General features: G+C 42.4%; 1 protein-coding gene across 3 annotated transcripts in view; it reads right to left on the bottom strand.

The window, feature by feature from the left end:
• The window catches only part of MBD5 (methyl-CpG binding domain protein 5), a 109,458-nt gene that overhangs the window by 59,920 nt on the left and 28,633 nt on the right, over positions 1–20,905 (bottom strand). For all 3 annotated transcript variants that reach the window (XM_040069532.1, XM_040069531.1, XM_040069530.1), the window contains exon 2: positions 7,186–7,283. The gene's annotated coding sequence lies outside the window, so the exon portion shown is untranslated. The remainder of the gene's footprint in view (positions 1–7,185; positions 7,284–20,905) is intronic.

The raw sequence follows: 20,905 nt of genomic DNA on the forward strand, positions 1-20,905 counted from the left end.
TTCCTGCACTTGAAGTGGCACTGCAAGGCAGAATGATACCAGGGACGGTGTAAAGACCCCCAGCTGAAGGTGTGATGGGGATAAATTGAATTCTATACTCTGAGAATCACAGAAACACAAAATATCTGGGTTGGAAGAGACCTTCAAGATCATGGAGTCCAAGTCAAGTCCTAACACCTCAGCTAGATCATGGCATCAAGTGCCACATCCAGTCTTTTTTAAACACATCCAGGGATGGTGACTCCACCACCTCCCTGGGCAGAACATTCCAGTACTTTATCACTCTTTCTGTGAATTTTTTTTTCCTGATATCCAACCTATATTTCCCTTGATGCAGACTGAGGCTGTGTCCTCTCATTCTGTCAGTGCTGCCTGGAGAAAGAGACCAACCTCACCTGAGCTCAGCCACCCTCTGAGTCTCCTTTTCTCCAGGATGAACAACCCCAGCCCCCTCAGTCATTCCTCGCAGGGTTTGTGTTCACAGCCCCTCACCAGCCTCGCTGCCTCCTCTGGACGTGCTCAAGAATCCCAGCTTCCTAAATTGAGGGGCCCAGAACTGGACACAGCACTCAATGTCCACCCTAAACTGAGGGGACAGAACTGGACACAGCACTCAGTGTCCACCCTAAACTGAGGGGACAGAGCTGGACACAGCACTCAATGTCCACCCTAAACTGAGGGGACAGAGCTGGACACAGCACTCAATGTCCACCCTGAACTGAGGGGACAGAGGTGGACACAGCACTCAATGTCCATCCTAAACTGAGGGGACAGAGCTGGACACAGCACTCAATGTCCACCCTAAACTGAGGGGACAGAGCTGGACACAGCACTCAGTGTCCATCCTGAACTGAGGGGACAGAGCTGGACACAGCACTCAATGTCCACCCTAAACTGAGGGGACAGAGCTGGACACAGCACTCAGTGTCCATCCTGAACTGAGGGGACAGAGCTGGACACAGCACTCAATGTCCACCCTAAACTGAGGGGACAGAGCTGGACACAGCACTCAGTGTCCATCCTGAACTGAGGGGACAGAGCTGGACACAGCACTCAATGTCCATCCTAAACTGAGGAGCCAGAACTGGACACAGCACTCAAGGTGTGGCCTGACCAGTGCTGAGTCCAGGGGCAGAATGACCTCCCTGCTCCTGCTGGCCACACCATTCCTGATCCAGGCCAGGTGCCATTGGTCTTCTTGGCCACCTGGGCACACCCTGGCTCATGTCAGCTGCTGTCACCAGCACCCCTAGGTCCCTTCCAGCCTGGGCACTGCCCAGCCACACCTTCTCCGAGCTATAATGCTGCAGGGGGATATTGTGGCCAAAGTGCAGGACTCAGCACTTGGACTTATTAAACTTCATCTTGTTAAACTCTGCTCATCCATCCAACTCTTCCAGATCTCTCTGCAGAGAGATCCAACAGATCGACACACGCTCCCAGCTTAGTGTCATCTGCAAATTTACTAATCAAAGACTCAATCCCCTCATCCCTATCATCAATAAAAACATCGAACAGGGCTGGCCCCAGCACAGACCCCTGCGGGACACCACTGGTGCCTGGCCCCAGCTGCATGCAGCACCGTTCCCTACCACTCTCTGCAGCCAGAATCCAACACCAGCTGAAAGCTGCTCCTGAGAACCCCACTGAACACCAAGAGGATCCTCCGGTGGGAACAGCCACGTGTCACTGTCCCCGAGTGCCATTGTGCCACCTGTCACCTGCTCGTCTGCCTGCAGGATCTGTCCTCTGCAAATGTCACTCGCTGCCAATCAAATGCTGAAATTGTGCTGCTAATAAAACGAAAATTAAGGAAATAATAAAAAAAACCCATACATATATTTTTATATATATATAGGCCTGAACCAACATCGATGTCTGCACTGGTAAAGGGATAAAACATCCAAATAAAAATTAGCAGCATAAAAACGTTGTTAGAATTACCTAGGGGAGGTTAAATATATATTATAACACCTATAGTATTTATGATTTTCCTCTGTTGCCTTTTATTGAAGGGGCACCTGTGGCCAGGTTTTTCTGTTCCCTTGTTGGGACAGGAATTAAACAAGAATTCATTCCTGGATCTACTTCCTGATGAACTATTTGTTATCAAATCACACAAAGATTCACCAGTGAACACTCTCATTGATGGGATAGGGAAACAATGAGCACCTCAAATAGATTCCTGTTTCCACGGAAAATTCACTGGGATCTATGTCCTAAACAGTTTCAGTTCCTGGATTAAGGAATGATCAAAAAAGAGGAGATATTTTAACTTTTGATGAGTTTGTAAATAGAAACTTTAGTTCATCTTTCCTTTCCCTAAACTCAGGTCCTTTTGCCCCCAGTCTCAGCACAGCACCAATAAACTGAGGGTAGATTTGGGTCAGGTTCAGGGTTGGACTCTGTGACCTTAAAGGTCTTTTCCAACCCAAATGATTCCATCAGTCTGTGATGAAACCTCAAAGAAATGTGATGAACCCTTTGAAGTGATCCAAACTTAGTTTGGGAGGCTGAGCCAAAGCCGACTGTGGCAATTACTGACCCACCTTGGGGAGAATCTTTACCTCTCAGGAATGTGGTGAAAAATAAAAAGAACCCTTTTTGTGTTCAGCTGTGGAGCATCACCACAGGTTTGGGGAGGAAGAGAGGCCCTTTTCTTCAGAAACTCAGGGTGTTTGATTTTAAAAGCATCCCTGGTTTTAATTTTCAAGCATTTGCCTGGACTGGGATCCTTCTAGGAAAAGGCCAGTTGAGAATCTTAAAAATGATAATGCCTTCCTTAAGCATTTCAATACATTTTTCACCATGACAGTGGCTCTCCAAGGATGTGAATTGATAGGAAGGGGAAGAGAAAACAAAGCCAAAGCACAAAATGAAAAAAAGAATCCTTTCAGGCCATGCTCATGTAAAAAAAATAAACTTTTTTTAGGTTTTCATTAACAGCTCTATTTTAAATTTGCTGCCCTTGAGCTCTTTTTTTTTTTTTTTTTTTTTTTTTTTTTTTTTTTTAAGGAATTAATAAAACAAAAATCAATGATCTGAGTTTGGTTCGGTGTTTCAACAGAAAATAATTTGGTTTATCTTAAGTAGTACACTGTACGATCTTCTTTTAAATATTATTTATGATTAATAAATAATGACAGGAGCTCTTCTCTGCTCTTTTAAACCAGCAGCCCTTTCAGCACAAAGATGTGGCTTTCGCTTCACAGAAATTTCTTGTGATATTTCAGGAAAACCTGAGGATGGAGATATGTAACATTCTCCAATACCTCAAGCTGAAATATTCCAAACCCTCAACATTTTCTGGAGCTATCCCAAGAACCTCAAAACTTTCTGGAGCTCTCCAGGTTCCTGGGGTTGTAGGAAGCCGATCTTTAGCCTTGCTAAGAAAAATTAACTCTTTAAAAATTTCACTGTAACAAGTTTGCTGTTTTGATATGAATTGTAAAGAGGGAGGCACTGCAGGATCAGCGAGCTTTGCATTACTTAAACGTTGAACTTTGAAATCCCTGAGCTTGATTAATTTGGTTACAATAAAAGAAGGGTTGAGAACATTTCCTTTTGTTCAGGGTGCCTGCTGCTCCAATTTTTCAAAATGGAAAGCCTTTGTAGTCGGTTTTATTTACAATATCTGTGTAAGGAAGAATTCAAAACGCCAGCCCATAATTCAGTTTCAGAGGGAGCAGCTGGAAGAGAAGCGGGGAACATGGAAAACAAACTTCTTGCTCTGTGCGAAAAACTTGGCAGAAGTGGTACAAGAATTTCTGCTCAGGCAGAGTACAACTTATCAAATCTGTTACATTTCAAATGGACTTCGAAAATTTGGCTCTAAAATGCTTCTAAAAGTTGGGATAATTACAAACAGCATTAGGAAAATGTCTTTTTTTTTTTTTTTTTTTTTTTTCCCCCAAATCCTTTAAATAATTTCTGTAGGAAAAATAAATTCAAATGAAGTAGGTCTCCTTTTATTAAATTTAAGAAGGTAGAATTCGTTTATACCTTGCTTTAGAGAAGACTACCTTGGGATTTCACAAAACTCCAGGCCTTTCATACGGAGAGAAGAGAGAGCGAGACAGAAAATTGATTGTTCTCAGAAAAACATCAGGGCTTCAGGAAAGGCAACCCAGCTCCTTGCTTTTAATGACAATTCAGGAAAAACAGGCTGAGGAGAAAACTGCTGGAACCCGAGCCTGCTCCCCGCCTGCCTTAGGATAACCCCAAGCCAAACCTTGGGAATGACAGAGCTGGGAGCAGGGCCAAGGCTCCGTGTGCCACGGAGAATCAAACAGCTCCATCAATTCTGGAGTCTGGAGCTGGGTCAGGAACGTCTCAGACACAACAAGGCCCGGAGCTGGGGATGGCACAGGGCACTGGAGGTGTCTGCAGTGACTGCACAGCACCAAATCCCTCCAGGTTCCATTCTGGAACTGTCCGTGTTCACAAAGATGAAGGGATGCAAACCCCACTCATCCCCACGGCTCTGCTGACCCGGCTTTCCAGGTTATTGGTGCTGGATTTGCCCCCAGCATAAGGAAAACCTGGAGCTGCTGGAGAGTCCAGAGGAGCCACAGAGCTGCTACAGGGCTGGAGCCAGGCTGGGGGAGCTGGGAGTGCTCACCAGGGAGAGCTTCCAGCACATTCCAGGACCTAAACGGGCTCCAGGAGAGCTGGAGAGGGATTTGGGACAAGGGCTGGAGGGACAGGACACAGGGAATGGCTTCCACTGCCAGAGGGCAGGGATGGATGGGAGATTGGCAATTGGGAATTCCTGGCTGGGATGGAATTCCCAGAGAAGCTGTGGCTGTCCCTGGATCCCTGTGCAAGGCCAGGCTGGACAGGGCTTGGAGCGGCCTGGGACGGTGGGAGGATTCCCTGCCACAGAACTGGATGGATTTTAACGTCCCTTCCAACCCAAACCGGTGTGGGATTCTCCTAAACATGTTGCCAAAAGGTGCAAGAAAGCACAAAAAGCAAATTGTGATTTCCATCTGCAGGGACAGGCCCGAACATCACCGAGGGGGGAAGTATTGAACAATTAAAGGCAGTGGATGGCTGGTTAAATTCCATTTATTTAATGGAAGGGTTTCCTATGGAGGAAAATAGCAATGTTATCATATAATTAAAGATAATGCACGAGGTCTGAGTGGGTGAGGCAGGGGCAGGAAGGTTTGGGAGTTATTGGCCTACACAGGAATGTGGATTCCATCCAGAGAGCCCCTGCTTTTAAAAATAGATCAAATGGAACAGCAGCAGCCGCTGCAATACCTGCACAGCTGCGAGCACTTTAGTGAAGGGAAAAAAAAAAACCAAAAAAACACCAGTACAAAATACAAGTTAAGATGCTGAGAATGAGAATGAAATGTTTTCTTGGATTTCACTGGAGCATCCTGAGGTTTATCCACACGTACATATTAAAACTTTCAGGAAATAACCAGTACAACATGAACCTTACAGAGAAAACTACTTTCCCTGCCCTCGTTTTTCACATAGAGAAAAAAAGGGTTTTTTCGGAACACAAACACAGACTTTGGTAACTATTCCCCCAAAACATTTGGTTTTCCAACTGGTGTAGATTCCCATTTTAGAACAAACAAAAACATATGCAAAGGTCTGTCCTGGAAGGGAAGAGTGACAACAAAACAAACCCAACCCCTCACTAAGGCAGAGGTATAAATAACCTCTCTCAGCTCTGTTGGTCTTTTAAATGGAAAAATCTTCCTTCTGAGGGTCAAAAAAATCCCCAAACTAGGGGAAAACGAAAAGGGAGGAGAACTGCCTTCATTTTTTTTCCCCTTCATTTTCAAAGACTCCATAAATGAGACAATTTGTGTGGGCTAACAAAGCACTTCCAAGAATTCTCTACTGACACAGCTTGAAAATAGAGATTATATGTATGTATATATAATATATGTATTAGTAAGACATGTATTAGAAAGATTTACAGAATGAGCCCTGGCCTAGCAGATCTTGATTTGACTAAAAGAAGAAAATTAATTACAAACAAACTTTGTATTTAAATCACTTTTAACTGTGCTGTATCAGAGAATCACCTGGGCCTCAGCACGCTAAGAACAGTGGAGGTTGTGTTCCTCAAATTCCCACCTCCTAAGAGCCATCCAAAGTTCAGATTTGAGAATTAAGGAGCTTTATCCATGAATTTATCCGTGCCCTCTACTCAAGAGCATTTTACAGGCTTCACTTTGAAAAGCCTCAGCTCGAGTTGGTGCCTCCAGAAGTTCAAAACTGAAGCTGTAGCCTCATTTTGGACCTCTGTGCTAAAGCAAAGAAAAGCAAATATGTAAATTCCCAGTGAATTCAAGTGCCCCATTAGGAGCTCAATTATATTCTGAAATGATGTCTTAATTGGTTTGCTCATAGATGAGCTGTACTGCTAACCAAAAATCTACTGCCATAATCAGCACTAAATTTCAGATATTGCCACACATTAAATTAACAGCAGATAATGAGTGGGAAAATTAGCTCTATTTCCATAAGAGAAAAAAAAAAAAAAAAGAAAAAGAAAAAAAAAGTCCCATATTACCTATGGTTTTACACAGAGTTAGTTTCAAAATAGGAGAAAATGATCCCTAAACAAAACTCTCCTGAACATCCTCACATTTATTTGGATTGTTTATTGATAATAAATAATAACACAAGCAGAGACAGTTAATGGCACAGGACACATCAGATTTGCGCTTTCAATATTTAATTTAAAAGAAGTCACGCTTCTAAAGTTCTGTAGAAATTTTCAAGAGATTTACCACTGTTTTACCCTTTTTTTCACCTAATTTTTTGTCTTTTTGAGCATAAGCCCCATCCTCAATTACTCCTTAGATTTTAGATTTGTTGGTTCTCATCAGTACCACAAAAATACTGTAACTCATCTGCAGGTCAAAACACTCATGAGAAAAAAAGAATACAGAAAATAAAGAATAAAGAATAAACATTAAGTGCAGGAAAAACAGAGGAGCTAAGGAAGGACGGATAGTCCTGTAACTAAAAGAAGAAACGGAGTTTTTCCATGGATATTGTTTTTCACTTCAGAATAAATAAACATTAAAAAAGAGGTTAGAAGTTGGCAGAGTGCTCAGACTCCCAAACTTCAGCCGCTGCTCAATTTTGGAGGTGAAAAATGAACTTATTACTTTGGGACAAATGCGTGATGTGGATGATTCGAGTTACCTTTGCTGTGTGAAGGAAACAGATTTCAGAGATCTTGTCTGTAAATGATGTAATCTTCAACAGCGCTGCCTCCAGCCACCACCATCGTCAACAAGGATCTGCACAACAACACCAGAGCACAAAATCAGCCAGGAGAGCTAAATTCTGATTGATTGATTTATTAAAAAGGCACCGTTTCATGCAGTACATGAATTTAGGAGCCGCTGTTCAAAATAAACAGTCACTGCATGGGAAGGGATTGGGCTGCTGGAGGGATATGATAATTATTCTGCATTAGTTTATTTAAAAATACACCTGACTCGGGGAATTCACTGTTACACCAAAATAACAACAGCAAGGATCCCACGAGTTCGAATTTCAATGAAATAAAATTACAAATTAGTGTTGAAATGTGACATATTATAAGCACTAAGAGATTATGAAAAGTTAAACCGCCTCCCTAGACTGAAATCAAAGGTAACTTTAAGACAAGGTCACTATAAATGCCAGTTATGCTTCTAAAAAATAAAATTATTCACCAATGTAACCCCAGAACGTAATTTGTTAGTGCTGCTTTCGTATCTCAGCACTGCAGCTATGGAAAGATAAATACAAAAAATTAAATCAGTAGAAAACTCATCAGGCCCTAAAGCTTTTGTCTCATACTCAGTCAATTCTACTTGGTTTAGATTTTCTAAGACCATGGAGGAATCCAAGTGTAAGTGAAGGAAAAACCCCCTGACTTCCATCACCTGAGAAAAAACACTTTTCAAACCAACTTCTCCCACGGAGCACCAAGTTATGGAATACCTGCATGGGTACTCTGCTCTTTCTAGAGCTTCCAAAAATGTAAAATCCTCGTAGAGGAAATAACTCACAACAGCCTCTGAAACGAAACTGCTCGTGATTACTCATTCCTTCTCTGTCTCATGCAAACCCCAAAAAGCAATTTGCTGTCCCTGCACCTCCTGCCCAGCTGAGGACGGATGGATCAGCGTGGGGAAAACGTTCCAGACACAAAAGGAGCCAGGGAAATCCTCAAATGCTGCTGTGCAGGCACTGCAAGTGCTGCTGCCCTGGCAGACTCGGGGGGAATTTCCAGATGTGGCTCAAAGAGGGGCTGAGGAGCAGGAGAGGAATGGAAAAAGTTTGGGGTTTTTTTTCATAATTGAAGGCTCACAGAAGACCTGGAAGTCTGTGAAACAAGAGGTGAAAAAGATCAAGTGATGAGCTCAGCATCACTGATGATAGTGATGAACAACCCAATGCAAGACCCCAAATGCTGGTGCATGAGGCCCAAGGAACCCCTGGAGGTGGCACTCAGGGTGACAAGGTGGGGATGGTCACAGCTTGGAATCCATGACCTTGGAGAGCTTTTCCAACCCCAAAACCACCAAACCCAAACCAATAACCTTTAAATCCACACCTTGTGCAGCCAAAAACCTACAGCCCCTCAGAATCAGCAGTGGTTAAGGTTGGGAGAAGCCTTTGGGACCACCAAGTTCAAGCAGCAGCACTTTGTGACAGCTCTGTTGGCTTTGGTCTCCTTCATTTGGTCTCTAAAGCCTAAGCCTAACCCAATAAATCCAAGGAATAAACTGGTCCAGATGCCAAGGCAGGATCCAACACCTGATTTCTTTAAGGAGTTCAGCACAGAAGTTTGGATCCTCCAAAGAGGAAAGCTCACCTGCTGAGAACTGGGAAATGCCTTGAGAACTGGAGTGAAAAATGGCATTTTACAGGGAGAACACACAACACGGAGCAGCTCTGGGATGATATTTTCACTGTGCCATTTCACACAGATCTCGTTTGGAGTCTCCAAAGTGGTTCTGAGTCTCCCCTTAAAGTGACTTTGTACACATAATTTGGTGTTGAGGTTTTCTATCAACCCTGCTTCAAACTTCCCATGCAGTTCCTAATCTCCTCAGATTCTTTTTCAGTGCCATGAAAAGATCTGTATTTTTTTTTTTTTTTTCTGCCTGACAAGTAAATCATCCTCACGTTGCCTTTTGTGTTAATGGATGATATTTTCTATTTTCTTTGCGAACTGCACAGCCACAATCCAGATATTTAAACTCTGCTCCCACTGCAGATGTTATTTCTGATCAGATTTAATCATCACCCTCAAACAGAACAACTGCAATAATTGTAAAGGGTATCATTAATTTTGTTCTCAAAACCTCTAAGCCTTCTCCAAGGGCTTGGAGCATCACAGCACTGGGAAGAAATTTCTTCTGTGTTTAACCACATCTTTCAAGGGAATCTGCTGAATTTCTTGGGACCTGTTAAATTTTGCTGAATGGCACCCGAGTGTTTGTTTCATTTTTACTTCACATGGTTTTATCATCATCACCCAAAGACCAGGAGGAGTCACTGTGAGCTCACCTCCAAATAATGGCAATTGATTGATGAAATTAAATGCTTTCTGTTTAAAAATGCACAATGTTATTGATGGTGTAGGATCCCCTAAGATATTTGATACACAAATAAAGACAGAGTTCCACAGAATTCCAGGATGGTTTGGGTTGGGAAGGACCTCAAAGCCCATCCAGTGCCACCACGCCATGGGTGGGACACCTTCCACGGTCCCAGGGTGCTCCAAGCCCCATCCAACAGATCCCTACGGATCCTGAACACCTTTCCTGGTCACCACAGCGCAGGAGTGCCTGGGATTCCTCTGTGCTGCTCTTCAGGTGCTCCCCGTTCTCCTTTTGAAATTTTTTTTTCTCTTTTTCTTATGTTCTCCAGCACCTTATTTTGAATGTTGTTCCTCTAAATATCCCAGAGTATGAAGAGTTGGTTCTACAGGATTCTGCATCCTAGTCTGGTGCCAACCCACCAAACATATGTCTCTGCTCAAATGGAAGAATCTGTTTTGATTTATCTTGGGTTTTTTGTTTTTTTTTTTTTTTTAAATTTCTTCCTGGACTGGGGACAAAACATTTCTTTAGATACAATTCAACATTTAGTATCTTCTGAGATATGAAACTTGCTATACGTTTTTTTGTTAATTTGTTCCCATGCAACAACTTTGAAGCCGAACTCTCTGAATACATGACAAAGTTATTAAACGTTCAAAAATTCATTACTAAATCACAATTTATTTAGAAATTCCTGGTTGGGAGGGTGAGGAGGAGCTGGAATGGATTTCCCAGAGAAGCTGTGGCTGTCCCTGGATCCCTGGCAGTGTCCCAGGCCAGGCTGGACAGGGCTTGGAGTGATCTGGGATAGTGGAAGTGACCTTGCCCATGGCAGGGGTGGCACTGGATGGGCTTTGAATTCCTTTCTGACCCAACCCATGCCAGGATTTCATGATAATTCTTCGATCTCGTGGCTGACAAACATGCCTGAGCTACCTGGAGATGTTTAGGAAAGAGAAGAAACCCAGCAGCTCAGACAGGTGCAAAACCTCCCATCATTTTCTGTTAGATAAGGGAGTATTTGGGATGCACCACCACAGAGACACTCCAAAGCCTCTGCAATTTCCATCAGTTGTTGCCTCTGGGAGGTGTTTTTCTTGTTTGTGAGGAAAAAAAAAAAAAAATTCCTTCCAGTCACATGAAAATTATTCCACAGCAAGATAAACGCATGCAGGAAACAGCAGAAATTTTCGATGCATAACACAATATCTGCACGCAGTTAGGAAAATATTTCCTAATTTTTTTAAATTTTTTTTTTGTAATGCCGAATGCAAAGGAGCAGCAGCTTGGAAAAACACTGAAGGGATCTTTGTATTTTCACACCTGAGGGGCGCAGTGCAGGAGCAGGACAGGACCAGGAATATCCAGGAATGAGCAGGGAGCTCATTGTGGTCCAAATGTTCCCTCTGGAGAAGGAGGAGGAGGAAAACACGAGCGTTTTCCTTTTTTTATTCCACAATAATGCTGAAAAGGCTGCCTCAATCCTTCTTTTAAACCAACAGTTTGGAGTGAGAAATAAATAAAGCAGGTCAGATTGGTTTTGTCAGAGATGAGCGAGCAAGGACTAATGAGATCGCGCGACAGATGAGTCCACCCCAAGATTGTCCTAAGGAAGAATTCCACCCCTCTTGTAACTGGTATTTACCATTTTACTGATACCAACTGAACAGAATCTTCTAATTACCATTAGAAAACAAGAAGATATTTTAACTGAAAGTAGGAGAGCCTCACCAATTTTACAAATGTAACGGTATTCTGGAGATGAATCAGTTTTGGGGATGCTGTGCTGTATTCTGCACCAGATCCTTGTCTCTAGATATTCATATTTAAGCCTAACCCACATATTATACATAATTATTTTATGTACACAAGTATACAGAATAAAAAATGTGTTTTCTCTATGCATATAGACAACAGAGAGTTTATTTTTTTTACTACGGGCAAAATCCCAACGCTATCAAAATTTCTGAGAACCAAAACATTTCTGGAAGAAATAAATCCCCCAGCCCTCAACAAGACACAAACTCCATTAGAAAGAAATCCCATTTATCTTCCAAACACAAATATCTCCATTCTCTTCCCTTCTGGATTACTTCTAAATACTTTTTTAGCAGCTAATCTCTCTTTAAAGCTGAACAGAGTAAGGAGCACAGAAGAGGCCACGGGGTGGGAGAGCTGGGAATGTTCAGCTGGAGAAGGGAAGGAACCAGGGAGAATCCAGAGCCTGAAGGGGCTCCAGGAGAGCTGGAGAGGGACTGGGGACAAGGGCTGGAGGGACAGGACACACGGAGTGGCTTCCACTGCCAGAGGGAAGGGATGGATAGGATTTTTGGGAAGGAATCCATGGACTGAGTTAACTTCTAAGAGTCCTCCTTGCTCTGAGTAGCCCAGAAATGCAGAGATGGGAAGAGTCCCTCATTCATGGAAATTGAACAGGGAGAAGTAAGCTCAGCACCACGCTAAGGAAATTATCATCGCCAGCAAACTAGGTCACAGGAGTGAGTAGTTTACTAAATATAAACTTTCTTTGTAGTCAGGCAAGCACTGTCAGAGTAATGAGATTTACTCATATTTCACCCAAGCGCTCTCTGCATTCAGACTCATTAAAACAACCAAGTGACTGCTCACACGTCCCTCGCCTCCCAGGTGAGGCGGCAGCAAATTTAACAATCTAAAAAAAAATCAAAAAAAACCAAAAAACAAAGAGTTTTGACCTTTTGCAATTCCTAGGTATAAAAGAAAACCCTTTGCATCCCCGCTGCCATTCGGCCAACCATCTCCTGTATCCAAAAATATCCCAATTATCCTAATTCTGCCCCCAAGTCGCGTGGAGGTGGCAGACCCTTGCTCTACTCCCACTGAACCCTGAGTTTCACTGACCTGATGCTGGTGACACACTTGGAAGGGAAACGCAAAATTCCAGACATCTCCCAACCCTGTGAAGAGCCAGGGCTCTCCCAAAAATGCGAAACCCGGAAAAATGAATGGAAGGCTGACAACTCTCCCTCTTGTTTATTTTTTTGTGTGTGTGTTTGAGGAAGAAAAGAGAATAATATTTTTCCAGCCATGCAAGTATCAGTGTGTTTATAACAGGATGTTCTTCCTCTGCTCTTTGGATGGTTCCAAAAATATTCCCCTCTGGTTTGTGGCAGTGGCTGTCGCCCTGACAGCGTTTGCTGCCTCCAGGGCAGGCTGTGTCTGTAACAAATCTGCAACTGATGCCACACTCCCATTTTTTTTCTCTAAACTTCGAGCTAAAAAAAATGATGGGGCTGCATTAAGACAACTGTGGGTACAAAGCTTTAATTTCTGGATGGTGATCTCCCAGCAGTGCTCAGGCTCAAAACCTGCAAAGATGGTGCAAGTTGGGCTAAAAGTTCTATTTTTGGTGGGTTTTGAGACAACTGCACGCTGACATTTGCCATTATAAAATAATTAATGCTCCTGTGCTTTCAAACACTGGGTATCAGAAACGATGACATCGAATCAAAACCTGAAAAGAGGACACTTCACTGCACATAAAACACTGACATCTCTTCAGAGACTTCCTTTTAAAAAGGGAAAAAGAAAAATGGCACGGTGTTGAGCCTCAGTTGTTTGAAGGAGTATTTTTCTCCTCCAAAATGAAATCAGAAACATTCAGAAGCCCCAAATGTTGTAAATTTATGAATGTATCAATCCGTGGTTCCGCAGCCAAAAGGAAATAAAAAAAAAGCATCTCTTCGGATACATCTCTTGGTTTATTTTCTGGCTTCTTCCAAGGACAGAAAAGGCAATCAAATGCAACAGAAAAATTGTATTAATTGGCTGATCTTATGACAATTTCCATTCAACAGTACTTTCCTGTTCTTTTCACTGAATTATAATTATCCAGCACAAAATGCAGAGTTTTATACCACGTTTCAAGCAGTCTCTGCCTGGTTTTGGGCGCTGCCATGGCTGGGGCTGCCCTGGGGCTGCGCTGGTCCCTCCTCCCCTGGATATTTGAATTTATTTAACTGCTAGCAATGTTCAAATAATAAATCGTGGTGCCATTGGAAGGATTTCCATGAAATTACAAATATCTTGTTTATTTTTAAGGGAAGAAACCTGAAAGTAAGTGTAGGACAGTATTTCTCTGAAATCTGGGAGTAATAATTAACGGGTTTCAGGGGTCTTCTCTGCATTTTAATTTCAATATTCAGAGAAGAACTGTGTCTAATTTCCCAGACCAAGAAATGTTTTTTGGTCTGAATTTTAACACCTGCAGTTTTACAAAGGATTTCTCTTTTGATGGAACTCCTGGAAACAAATTAATTCATAAGTGCCTCCAAACCCCCCAAGATTTAACAGAGGAATTCTTCTTTCTATAGCAGGGAACATTCAGCATCAAACTGAAATCTAGGAAAAGACTTTATGTAAAATTAAAATGTTTTTAATCCGTGTATCCCACTTCTCCAGGCCTACATTCACAGACCTACGACTCCACCTGCTTTCCCTTCATCCTCATGCCATGAGGAACATCCACTGAATATTTAGATTTAAAGTATGGGTCACATTTAATATTTCTTTTTTTCCTTCTCCATTAACATAAGATTTATAGCGCTGCCATAATTACGATGCTTTTAGAACAAGCCCATACACAAATATCAAATTCTGATTGATCGGAATGAGGAACAAGGAATGTAATCTTCCAAAACTTCATCCCTTTCTTTGGCCAAACTTAGACCAGCTGCTCTTTAGCTGATGATTCAGGAGCATCCACAAATGACATCAGGAGCACTTCTGTTACGCCAATCTAATTTAATCAAAAATACCTTGAGAGATGATTGCGTTACTAACAGAAAGGAATTTATCTCCCTTTTCGGCTGCGTGTGCAGCTCGTACAGATCAGCCCCTGCAAATCACTCCTGGAAACTTCAGGACACTCCTCAAATGTAATAATGGACTTTTTCTTAATAGCAAATTTATTTGAAGCTGTGCCCGAATTCCTTCCTTGTGAAATAGAAGATAAACTCCCATTTCCTCACGGCTCACCGTGCTGCCTGCTGGAAAAGCAGAGGGTTTAGGCACATTAAAGAAAAACTCTTAATAGGTTTTTTTTTTGTTTGTTTTTTTTTTTTTAAATGATTCTGGGTGGACTTCATATTCTTTTTCTTTTTTTTTCTCAGCAACCTGTGCTTTCCAAAGCTCGGGAAGCCACAAGGATTCCCAGTAGCACAAATCCCTATTTAAGGCACGTTGAGTCAAAGCTCTGCTTTTACTCTGCCATTCCTTCTGATATTCCTGCCCTTATCAGTTTTGTCTCCGCCATTACTCTTTCCATCTTATCTTTAGTAAAGAGAAAACCTTCCAGGAAAAGCACCGCTATCACCCGAGACATCTCCACAACAGCCACACGGACAATTCAACCAGCGGCAGACAACAGCAGAATTCCCTTCCTGCCTGGCTGAAATGAGGTTTGGAATATTTTTGGGGGGAGAAAACGACCTGGTTGATTTTTGTTTCCCTGGAGAGCCGCAATTGGCACATTTTTGGCACCAGGAGGTACCACCAGGGCTGCGCTGGCTTCACCCCCTCAGGATCCTTCAGGATCAGGGGTGCACTTTGCCCCTTCCCAGCCTAACTGTGGAAAAGGAGGAGTTTGAGCCCAAAGATAAAACTGTAGTTTAAATTAAAAAGTTTCTTTGAAGTTCTTCATGTTTTAAAAGATTTTTTAGTTTCTAATGGTTATTTGGGATAGGCAGATGACTGGAAATGTACATGTGGGAAAAAGAAAAATGCAAAGGTCCAAGGAAAACAAACAACTCCCCCCAAAAACTGAACCTACTGGAGATTTTGTAGAACCCATCTAAATCATCCCTCCCAATAAAAACACACCAAAATCTCTTTTATCTGCTCCATTTCTTTAGCCCCCAGAGACACCACCACAAAAAGAGGAGAAAACCTTCATGTGGAGAGGGATTGAATGGACAAGAGGAAGGGGGCAAAACTCTGTCCAACAGTTTGGCTGCTGGAGAAAAAGGGAAATTATTCAGGGAGGTGTTGCAAGTTTAACTCATCAGTTTAAACCACCAAAGCATTTGTGATCTGCAAGAATTTTATGCCACTGGAGATAATACTAAAAGTTTTCATGGAAAGACATCAAAAGCTTTAAAAAGCTTAGTTAAGGAGTATCCATATCAAAATAACGCAATTGTTCAAAACTGTCATCTATTCGACCCATTTAAGAGTTTAAATTTGGGTGCTTTTTTTGCCACTCTCTTTTTGCTCCCACAGAATGATTCTAATCTCAAATTAAATAATCCCCACCTCTGCTGGAATTGCCATCCAGGTCCTTCTCGTGGTAAATAAAACAACAGCACTTACAGGCATAAAAAACAAACCAAAAAAACCAAAACACTCCTATAAAAGCTTCATTTCTTCCCATCTTCCTCTCTTCATCTCATCCCACTTGAGCCCCGTTTTTACTCTTAGGTTTTTCAACTTGCCTAAAACTAAATCCCGAACTAATTCAGTTCCTCCAAAGTTCCTACTGAGATCGGTGAAGGACATTCTTTACTACAAAAAAGAACTACAAAAAAGAACTCTTCGCTAGAAATAGAATTCTTTACCATGGAGAATTAGAAGAGTAGAATTTTTTACTATGGAAAATAAATCCTTCCCTGTGAGGTTGGTGAGGCCCTGGCACAGGGTGCCCAGAGAAGCTGTGGCTGCTCCTGGATCCTTGGCAGCACCCAAGGCCAGCTTGGACAGGGCTTGGAGCAGCCTGGGACAGTGGAAGGTGTCCGTGGGATGGGGTGGAACGGGATGGGCTTTAAAATCCCTTCCAGGACCCGATGGAATTGCACCCTGTGCGTGGAGCTGCTCCAGATGTACCCCAGCTCCCAGATCCCCACGGCAAAGCCACCAGAGCAACCCCAGGGATGCTGAGATCCACGGCCATGCCTCAAAAATGTAATGCACTCTTTCGTATGCCCAGATGAGATTCTTTTACATGGAGTGGTTAAGCTGAAGGAAAGAAACAGGAAAAAATGAAGAAACAAACAGAAAAAAAAAAGAAAGAAAAAAGAAGGGCCTTTGTCCCAAAACAGTTTTTCCCCTGTTTTCTTTGGAAGAATCCTCTAAAAACCCTGAGTGTTGCTGAATGCTCTTCCATGACATTTAGCCTTAATCTTCTCTTTCTCCATTTCACTCTTTATTTCCAGCTCGAATTCCCTAGTCCAGCCTGAGCATTTCCCTGTTATCTTCCCTTGTTTACATCTCCAGATCCAGGGAAGCTGTCAAACCTCATCCTGCAATTCCCCTCTCCTCCTCTTTCCACGCCATTATTCCTTAAGAGAGCACACAAAAACACATTCAGGTGTCTTTGATAAATAAGGCAAAGCAGCATTTTAGCCCTGAAGTAGGAATCCTCAATCATGTGGCTGGAATCCCTTGGAGTGAGTGTCCATGCAGACATGGCTATAAGTCATAAACCAGTTACATCCCTTCCAGAGCATTGCACCGAGCTCCTAAAATGGGATATTTGTGTCCAGTACTCACTCTGTGATCTATGAGCCTCTGGTACTGAAAGTTTAAAAAAAACCAAACCCAGGTATTTCCTGAAATCTCTTATTTTGGTAACCTGTGCGCAGCAAATAATGCAAACAGGAATATACACTAAATAATCAAATATGAAAATATACACTGGGTATCAGCAGTGTATCACACCAAAATCCTCTTCACTGGAAATCTAAAATGTCTCTTGCTGTGTATAGTTAACATAGAATGGAATGGTTTTATAGGAAAGCAACCCAGATAAATGGTTATGTGTTTGCAGATAATCCTGCCATTTCAAACCAGCGTGATAGCAAGAAATCCAACGGTTAGATGAAGAAAAAACAATTAGCAGAGTAAATGTAACTTTATGATCGATCAGAAATCCTGGATTTCTGCATTTTCACATTCATCCCCGTTCCTGCCCTGCACTTCACCCCTCACCAGCACTCACACAACCAGGAGCTGAGCCTTACACCTGATTTCCTGCTGTGCTAATTATGATCTGAATTAACTTTTGCTAATGCACCAATGCCAAAAGGCAGGACAGAGGTGGGGCCCTGTAAGTCCTGGAGTGGTCCTAGGCCAGAGTGCTGACCTAGGCCAAGACTCCCGCTCTACAGCCCCAGGAATCCCTTATTCCATATATTTTCTATGGAAAATAGAAAATGCCCCCTTCCTGTGGGTTGGGATCACGGAATGAACCAGCTGGAAAGGAGCTCTGGAGGGCTCCAACCCAACCTGCTGCTGCAGGGAGATCCAGCTCCATCAGGATGTTCAGTCTCCCATTCCTACAAAGACACAGATTTCACAACTTCTCCAGAGTTTGAACTTTCCTAACTGGAATCTCCTTTTCCCCAAGCTGTGTCCCTGTGCACCTCCAGGACACATCTGTCTGCTTTTTCCACGCCCACCAGGAAGAAATGGACTTTTGTGATTCCCCCTCCCTGCAGGACAAGCAGCTCTGTACTCTGAGTATCACCAAGCCCACATCTCTATTTCACATTTATCTTTCTGATAGAAAACCATGGCCCCATTTACCATGGGAATGAAACACAAACATGTGGAAAGACCGTCCACGAGGTGATCGGGGAAAGTTTAATAAATCTCCTTCAATCCAATCAACAGCTCCATTTAGACATTTCAACTGCTCCTTCCACTACTCCCAGCAACTCCACCTTAGCATGCAAACAATTTTCAGTCAAACTGCCAGCTCAGCAGGGGAAGATTTAAATCCGGATTTTCTTGTCCCATAACTTCTCATTTCTTGGTTGTCAAGGCCTGAGATATTCTGAATTCTGCCTACTGTAGGAGCCAGAGATACTGCCAACAAATCTTAATACCTCAGCAAGATTTTCCTTCTTTCTTTTGAAACAGAAGGAAATATTTTTCAAAGCAAGTTGGGTCCTTGTAGGCAGCTGAGGTCACAGCGTCGGTTTGTTGTTGAGTCATTGCTTTCTGCTAGGAAAAGGCACAGATTCCATGGATTCCTTAGGAATTCTATCACTTAGGATAAATAATGTTATAATTTAATCATCATAATCTTTGGGTTTAATGTGGTTAGAGGTAAAGTTGCTTCCTGGGCTAACTTTGCGCTACCTGGACAATTCCCCTTTTCTGCAACATTCATTTGCTTTTAAAAGCTTTGATGAGATGGATAATTCTGGGAGTATTTTCTACAGCTTTACGAGTTTCTAATATAAGATTCTATCACAAGCATTCACTGAATTACTCCACCAGAACAGCACCGTTCTTTGCTGAATGGGAATTCCCCACGGAAAACAACGGAGTCTAAAATAGCTCTGAGATGGAAATCTCTCCTCTTCTCCCTGGGTGCTCTCACCTGCCTCCTTCCACATCCCCAGCACGCCCTGAACCCACTCCAGGCTCCTTGAATCCTCCCCCAGGCCTCTTTCCCATGCTTTTCCTCAGGTATTTCCTCAGCGTCTCAAGGGCAGTGACTTGCCCAGAGTGGCTGTGGATTCCCAATCCCTGGAAGTGCCCAAGGCCAGGCTGGACAGGACTTGGAGCAATCTGGGGTAGTGGAAGGTGCCAGACACAAAGCCCAACAACATGAGACAGAACTTTATCTTAAAAATTCAAAGCCTTATTAATTTATTTGTATGACTTTTCTCCTCCCACCTCCCTCAAGCTTTGCTCTGCAGCCCCAAATCCATCTCCTCCTTCTGAGCAGAGTTTGGGCTCCTGGAATTTCTTCATCCCTCAAATTAAATCACATTAATCTTCCCCTCTGCATTCCCTCCACTGATGTGAGTTCTCCTCATCATCCCTTATTTTCTTATTTTTTGTCAATAAGAATCTTATAAACTAAAAACACAACTCCCTCATTTTAGCCTGGTGATAATTCCTCACGTGAGGAACCTCCTGACCTCCAGTTCTCCTGTCCAAACTGATTTGCTCTCCTGGCTTTCATCTTCTCTCACTGATCCAGCTGTGCCACAGGTGGAAAAGCTGAAATCTGCTCCATCCCTACTCCTGTGTTTATTTCCTTCCATGGAACTGTGGACAAGCTTGGATCAAACCGGCGCTGGGCTCTCACTAAAACTGAGGAACAAACAGGACACAACTTTCAATCTAAATTTTACAATCGTAGAAGTGTAAAAATATTCAACTCAAGTAAAATATTTGTGTGGCGAAACCATTCCTGTGCAAAGCTTCACTCAAAGCATGATTTGAGATGGAGTCACAATCTTTAACCTCTGTGTAATTGACCCACTAAATTTCAAATTCTGGACTATGTCCTCAGTTAAACTCCAACAGCCTTTAATGATGACCAAAAAAAAAAAAAAAAACCAACCCAAAACACAACAGAGAAAGTCAACATGAAGCTGAGATCCCACAGGGACTATTTTAAACTTCATATTTCCAAGATCCCTCTTTTGGGATCTTCTGGACCCCTCTTTTTGGGGTTTTCTTTGCTGTCACAAACTGCTGCTGCCTTTGGGAAAAGAAACTCCCTTTTCATGAGCATTTAAAATCAACATGAGTTATAAACACCAAAGTAAGGTCTTGTATACACATAAATTAAGAGTCCACAGAGTCTAAAGATGACAAAGAAATTATTTGCTACAACTTTTAGGGCAATTATGGGGAATGATAATTGCGTTATTTACTAATTTGAGTGATGACGTATCTCAGAGTTGTTTAAAATATGTGAATATGCAGATTGCGAATTTGTGCTCGAACTTGCAAATAAGAAAGCTAATTAATGAAAATAAAGACAATATATATTTATTGGTATTATGTGGTATATGAAAAAAAGGTAAAACATAACTGAAGCGTTGAAAAAAATTGCTAAGTTCAATGTCAAGGCTTTGGGCACAAAGTTAGAGCAGAACATTGAGAAAATGAGGAAAAAAGTTACAAAGAAGCAACAAAAAGATTATCTAGCAGTGAGATGGAGCAGAGAGTAGAAACACAAATGAGTTACAAGTCTAGACAAAGTAACTATTTACAATCTTTAGAAAAGGTCCAGAGACTAAAGGCAGATTCTCTAGAGGCATCAGGTACCTTAAAAATGGACTTTTAACAAGAAGAAACTATACCAAAGTGACCAAAGAGTTCCATAAAAGACAGCAAGAACACTGGTGGCAGGGAAGGAAGCACCAGGAAAAAGGCAAACATTCCCTAAATCCGGAGCAGTTGCTCATCAGCTGCTAAAAAGCTGCTGAAAATTCAGAAGATTTTCAGAAGAACTAAGGAAATTCCAAACTAAGAGCTCCAGGGACAAATCCCCATGGGAAAACACACACAAAGGAGCAGGAGTTTCTTTAAGGACTTTG

This window comes from Hirundo rustica, chromosome 7 (genome assembly GCF_015227805.2).
Source record: "Hirundo rustica isolate bHirRus1 chromosome 7, bHirRus1.pri.v3, whole genome shotgun sequence".
Taxonomy (NCBI): domain Eukaryota; kingdom Metazoa; phylum Chordata; class Aves; order Passeriformes; family Hirundinidae; genus Hirundo; species Hirundo rustica.